This window comes from Pogona vitticeps, chromosome 2 (genome assembly GCF_051106095.1).
Source record: "Pogona vitticeps strain Pit_001003342236 chromosome 2, PviZW2.1, whole genome shotgun sequence".
Lineage (NCBI taxonomy): Eukaryota > Metazoa > Chordata > Lepidosauria > Squamata > Agamidae > Pogona > Pogona vitticeps.
Window position 1 is genome coordinate 105,268,496 of NC_135784.1, and position 6,787 is coordinate 105,275,282.

General features: G+C 42.5%; 1 long non-coding RNA gene across 1 annotated transcript; it reads left to right on the top strand.

The window, feature by feature from the left end:
* The first annotated feature begins 736 nt into the window (after nt 1-736).
* LOC144586841 (uncharacterized) lies at nt 737-5,341 on the top strand. Its single transcript, XR_013541896.1, has 2 exons — nt 737-1,697; nt 2,213-5,341. It is a non-coding gene; the product is annotated as an uncharacterized LOC144586841 (long non-coding RNA).
* The last annotated feature ends 1,446 nt before the right edge of the window (nt 5,342-6,787 follow it).

The following is a 6,787-nucleotide window of genomic DNA, read 5'->3' on the forward strand; positions in this document are numbered from 1 at the left end:
CGGGCATGTTAACTGCTTTTTCTCTGATGCGTTTTTCAAAGTTGTTGGGTTTTTAAAATTCGTAACGTGGGAGTGCTTCGAAACACTGTAGTTTCCCACCACTCTGAACGAACACACTGTGCTTTATCGCATGGTAGAATCTTGTGGAGGTAAAAATGGACTATTAAACTGCTTCAAGATGGGAGGGTATTTAAATAGTCCCCTATGTTAAAAACAAAGAAACACGACGGAAGCTTACCTAACCACATTTTCCACTCTCTTTTTGAGTTCCTAATTTGCAATGAGTTATTGCTATCTGCAACCCTGTATGGTGCAGCAGCAGCAGCCAGCACTTAAACCAGGGGTCTCAAACTCAATTTACCTGGGGGCCGCTGGAGGCAGAGTCTGGGTGAGGCTGGGCCGCATCAGATTTTCCACCAAGCGGAGGAAGAGCCCGAGGAAGCAGCCCAGGAGTTTCCTTAGCCCAGCTGGGGCTCTGAGGAGGAGGGGTACGAGAGCCCTCGTCACCAGCCACGACCCCCTCTGGCTCCTTCTTCACTACCACCACCACCAGGACAAAGAAGCGGAGAAGGGAGCGACGGCAACTGCCTGGGGGGGGTGGCAACATAAAATTTTTAAAACCCTCATAGAATTTGCCTTGCCAAAGGAGAAAAGCCCCCACCAGTACCTGTGAAATTAAACAGAATGGGGCAGCCCCCCCACAGGTGCGTGCACATGCACACGCATGCATGCAAACATACACAGAGGTCCGACAACCTTCCTCTGAGGGACCCCTCAAAAAGGTGCACTCAGCAGCAGCAGCTACCCCCACCATGATAGAGGAGCAAACTTCGTGAGGCGAGCCCAGGCAGCTTCCAGAACCGAGGCAGCAGAAACAGGAGGAGGAGGAAGCAACACCGGGCGCTGAGGTGGCCGCTAGCCGGGCTGGTGCTGGGGGTGCCGAGAGATAGAGAGACAGCCAGAGAGCCGCTTCCCTGGAAGAGGTGGCGGTGGCAGCAGCTGCTGTTGGCAGCTTAGAGGCCCTCTTTGAGGACGGGCCGGGAGCGAGCTCCGCTCTCAGGCATCACGTAGTGGTGGCTCGGGTGCTCAGGGAAAAGGGCCGGCAGCACGCCTCACTTGCCAGCTCTCCCCCAAGACAGCGCCTCTTACACCCTCCATCTAGAACTGCAGCCTGCAAGCTATGAGGCTGCAGTTCCGGATGGAGGGTGCAAGAGGCGCTGTCTTGGGAGAGAGCTGGCAAGCGAGGCGAGACTTTTTTTGACTATTGACAGCAGAGGACATGTGGGCGCTTTGGGGGGGCAGGCAAGGCGGGAACCACATACTGTCATCCGGCGGGCCACAAATGGCCCCCGGGCCGCATGTTTGAGACCCCTGACTTAAACCATATCATATTCCTCCTCCACCATTTATTGAAGCCATGTCCCTATAAATATAAAAGTGGATACAGTATATTTACAGTATTTTAAATGGGGGTTTAGAGAGTATAAAGCCTGAGAGATAGTCAAGCGGCATTATAATGATTTCTGAGATTAACTTTTCTTTCAGATACAAGAAGCAAGCAAGGGAAAAAGAACAGAACAGTCAAGAGGCAGATACTTTTCAGCAACTGATGTTGCTACAGATAGAAAAGTGACAGTCACAAGCAAGAATACAATGAAAAACAAGAAAGAAGGCAATAAAATTGGAGGGCTTTAATGGTAAGGGGTGTGTTTCTAGCGCATGTATAAAAGGATGGGATTCTGAGAAGAAATGTGAGGACTCATGCAGCTTCAACAGTTATATACTCTTTTGCTACATTTTTAAATGATGTGGTGTAATCCCATATTCACATGTACAAAGTCATAATAATAGAATAATGGAGATGGAAGGGGCCTATATGGGACCTGGTTGCAAAAGTAACAGCCACTAAACAGGAGAATGACCTAGCACAAGAGAGGAAATGGCTCAGGACCACAATCGGCAGTGTTCCTTCATTTGAAGGACATAAGAACATAAGGAGAGCCCTGCTGGATCAGGTCAAGGGCCCATCTAGTCCTGCTTCCTGTATCTCACAGGGGCCCCACCAGATGCCTCTGGGAGCACACGAGACAACTAGATACCTGTCTCCTGATACCCCTTCCCTGCACCTGGCATTTGGAGGTACCCTCCTTTGAAGCCTGGAGATTATACATCCCCATCATGGCTTGTAACCTGTGATGCCTTTTTCCTCCAGGAATCTGTCCAATCCCCTTTTGAAGGCATCTAGGCCAGATGTCGTCACCACATCCTGTGAAAAGGAGTTCCACAAACTAATAACACGCTGGGTAAACAAATATTTTCTTTTGTCTGTTCTCACTCTCCCAACACTCCATTTGAGTGGATGTCCTCTGGTTCTGGTATTGGGTGAGAGGGAAAAGAGCTTTCCTCTATCCACTTTATCCATCCCCTGCATAATTTTATGTGTCTCAATCATGTCCCCCCTCAGGCACCTTTTCTCTGGACAAAGGGCATTTGATGACCAAGATGTACTAACTTTAGACCAAGAAGATAGGTGGTTTAAGAGAAGGGTCAGGGAGGCCATACATGCGCATATAGAACACCCCTCATTCAACAGCCTTAAATACAAGTCTCTTATTTATCATGTTGCCCTTTCAACCATCCCCAGAAACATCAGGGCCACACACCAGAAAGACCACTATTAACTATTGTCAACAACCCATGACAATGGGTGGAGAAGGACTGCAGAGGTGGGATTTTCATTTACCTCCACCCCCATCCTTTGTCCATCTAACAAGCCTATTCAGAGGGGGGAAGGAGTGAAACCAACTTGGAGGATATATCAGGGGTCTCCTACCAACTCTCCTCAGACTGAAGAAGCTACTTGGATGAGTAGTGAAATGTTTCAACCTAATAAGAAAGAAGTCCAGTTGCCATGACTCAGCTTCCAGATAGCCTCACCTCGATGACTGAGAATCTTTGCAGATATGCAAATGTTAAGTGCCCTCAATATAACAAGGTGATGTATTACCCTGTTTCCCCCAAAATAAGACAGGGTCTTATATTAATTTTTGCTCCAAAAATGCATTAAGGGCTCATTTTCATGGGATTTTTTTTTTCATGTACAACCATCTACATTTATTCAAATGCAGTCATGTCATCTTCTAGTTGCTGCACAATGGTGGAGGTGCAGGGTTTCACTTAACTAGGGCTTATTTTGGGGGTAGGTCTTATATTACAAGCATCCTGAAAAATCATACTAGAACTTATTTTAGGTCTTATTTTTGGGGAAACAGGGTATCTTCGTCTACGGTTGCAAAAAAATTCCAGTTCCCCAAAACCAAGTAGTCTAATTTAAATCTTTATGTGTATATAATGCAAATTAAACAGATTAGTTATTCCATAATTTTTCTAATATTGTCTTTTGTTATGCCTTTTTTGTTGTTATATGCCATTACAATCTTGGCACCACTTCTATAGAATACACTGACTGGAGAAGGCCAGTGTGGCAAAGTTTAGAGACCTGGACTTAAAACAGGGAGATGAGATGAAGAATCAAATTCCTGCTCTGTCAGGAAGCTTACTGAGCGACCTTCCACCAGTGGCAATTATACAATCAAACCTGCCTTACAGGGTTGTTCTGAAATTAATGAGGGCAGGGAGCCATGTAAAAGTGGTATTCTCATTTAATCACTGCAATTCCTTGCGACCTGTATTTTACTGATGGCAAAATACTACAGGTGGTATGAGGATACCACAGGAACTGACATTGTCAATTCTTGCCATCAACTGACATGTTGCCATCTGATTCACAAGAGGAAATACTGAAGAAATTTAAGGATAAATAGCAAGAATTGAAGAGGGAAAGCAAGACGTGATTTTTCCTCAAAGATTAAATATTTATTGTAAATGCAAATTAATCTAATTTATAAATTAATTTGTAATTTAATTTAATTTATTTTTTTGTCATAGTAGCTGAGTTAATCAACTCATGTTAAGGTGCTTGTATCACCATCCAACCGGTGTTTCTTAATGGGCACAATAAATGGAATGATCCATATAGGTACTTCTTGTGTTTTAGTTTCCTCTAATCTCACTTTAGACTGTCTCACTGAAGCATGTGTATAATAAGGCATGCACCTAATAAAGTGGTCAACAGGCCAGAAAAACACCAAATAAAATGTGCTAGTTTTCAATATCCTAAAATAATGTTGCAGTTTTTGCTGCTGCAAGATTACAACAATAAATACCTCTTTAAAAACTTTGTGTCAGAGAAGTTTGTTTAAAAGAAAATATCGATCCAACATTGCTGATGTCCTGCCCCAACAACACCATTCTATATTTAATTTCCACCTGCAATTGATAAAATTTCATTCCATTCAGAGTAGCTGATCTTGTTTATTTGTTTTATTGCTATGGGATACATTACAGAACAGATTTTCACACAAATATAAATATATAAATCTCTGCATATTTACTTAGGATCTCTTCACATTAGCAGGACCTACATCTGAATAAACAGTCCACAGAGACATACCATATTCTGAAGTAAATGTGGAGTTTGTCCTTCCAAAAGGTAAGGAAAAACATTGTTTAAAACTTTTCAGAAACTTTAATAGTCACAGCAAGTAATTTCTACAAATTGCTCTTTACTCTCTCCTCTTTCCCTCAGTTCTTCTTGGCAGCACTCATTCTGCTCTCAAAACCTGTGGAACATTAGTACTTACATTTTCTAAAAACTTTGTAAAAATGCATAATATTGTCATGTCAAGACTCTTGCAAAATTTGCAGTGTTCATGGCAAATTCAATAATAATTAATCTGCTGCTTTAGTAATGAATCTCTTTCTGCTGCCACCAAAAAGACTAGGGTTTCTCCCCAAACCACAACTTTTATCTAAATAATTGGGAAGATGTATCCCTCAAAGCTGTAATTTGTGTGTCTCATATATAGGAATTCCTAAAATGAGACACATAAATTACAGCTTTGCATAACCAATATCTGAATGTTTGGAAAGGAAGATGATCTCTATTCCACAGGAAAAGTCCAGATTTATTTATTTATTTAACTTATATGCCACCCACACTACCCAAATGTCTCTGGGAGGCTTACAACAATTTAAACACATTAAAAAGATAGAAAAGAAAACCAATTAAAATACAATTAAAATTACAGTGTTCTAAAAATTGTCATCAGGACCCACAGTTTATATTATTTCAATTAAAAATCTTCTGGAACAGGAAGGTTTTGACCTGGTGCTGAAACATCATCAGTGTCGGTGCCAGACGAATCTCACTTGGGATGCAGTACCATAGTCTGGGGGCAGCTGCCGAAAAGGCCCTTTGTCTACAAGCCATCCCTCTTACCTCCTTGAGGGATGGCTCTTTCAAGAGGGCCCCCTGGCTAGATCTTAATTACCAGGTAGCTTCATATGGAAGGAGGTGATCCTTCAGGTATCCTTGATTTGACATATAAAGCCATTTAGAGCTTTATACATCAAATCAAGCACTTTGAATTCAACCCGGGCAGCAACTGGTAGCCAATGCAATTTAAACAGAATCGGCCTGATGTATTCCCTAGCAGCCCCATCACTCAGCAGTCACGCAACTCAGTTCTGAACCAGTTGCAGCCCCACGTACAGCGCATTGCAATCATCTATATGGGATGTTACCAGTGCATGCATAACTGTCATGAAACTATACTCATCCAGGTAGGGCTGTAGCTGGTATAATTTCCACAGCTGAAGGAAGGTGCTCCTGGCCACTGACTCCACCTGGGCTTCCAGAGTTAGACCAGGGTCCAGGAGCACCCCAGGCTGTGGACCCTGTCCCTTAGGGGGAGTGCAACCCCATTTAGGGCAGAGAAATGGCCCTCTAGCCTGTCCGGTGAAGTACCCACTAACATCACTTCTGTCTTGTCTGGATTGAGTTTCAATTTATTAACCCTCATCCAGTCCATTATCAGGCACAGAAATAAGTTCAACACTAATGTGTTTAATTTGCATTATATACACATAAAGATTTAAATTAGACCACTTGGTTTTGGGGAACTGGAATTTTTGCAACCCTAGATGAAGATAATACCTTGTTATATTGAGGGCACTTAACATTTGCATATCTGCGAAGATTCTCAGTCATCTAGGTGAGGCTATCCGGAAGTTGAGTCATGGCAACTGGACTTCTTTCTTATTAGATTGAAACATTTCACTACTCATCCAATAGCTTCTTCAGTCTGAGGAGAGTTGGTAGGAGACCCCTGATATATCCTCCAAGTTGGTTTCACTCCTCCCCCCCCCCAGTAGGCTTGTTAGATGGACAAAGGATGGGGGGTGTAAATGAAAATCCCACCGCTGCAGTCCATCTCCACCCATTGTCATGGGTTGTTGACAATAGTTAACGGTGGTCAGAGCTATCAGATCACTGAATTTATGTAACCATTTAGTCACGAATTCAATTACTGTAGTCTAATCTCGTTGGGTATAGTAACTGAATTTATGCCTCAATATATGAGATTATATAGTAAGATGAGACATATATAGCCAGTTTGGTGTAGTGGATAGAGTAACAGACTAGAACTCTTTCCTAGGATTCTTTATAATTATGCTTTCTGAATCATCATAAAAATTGCATCCTTTTGATGTAGCAACAAGCCCAATTATTATTTTGCTTCCTGTTTAAACTGATCAGTAGTTTAGTTGAATAGGCAGGTCTCCCAAACTTAATTGATAATTACTAGATGAGTCACTCTACAGCAACTCCTATTTCTGAGCATTAAAAGAGCAACACCTAATTAATATTTTTACTCATATGGTA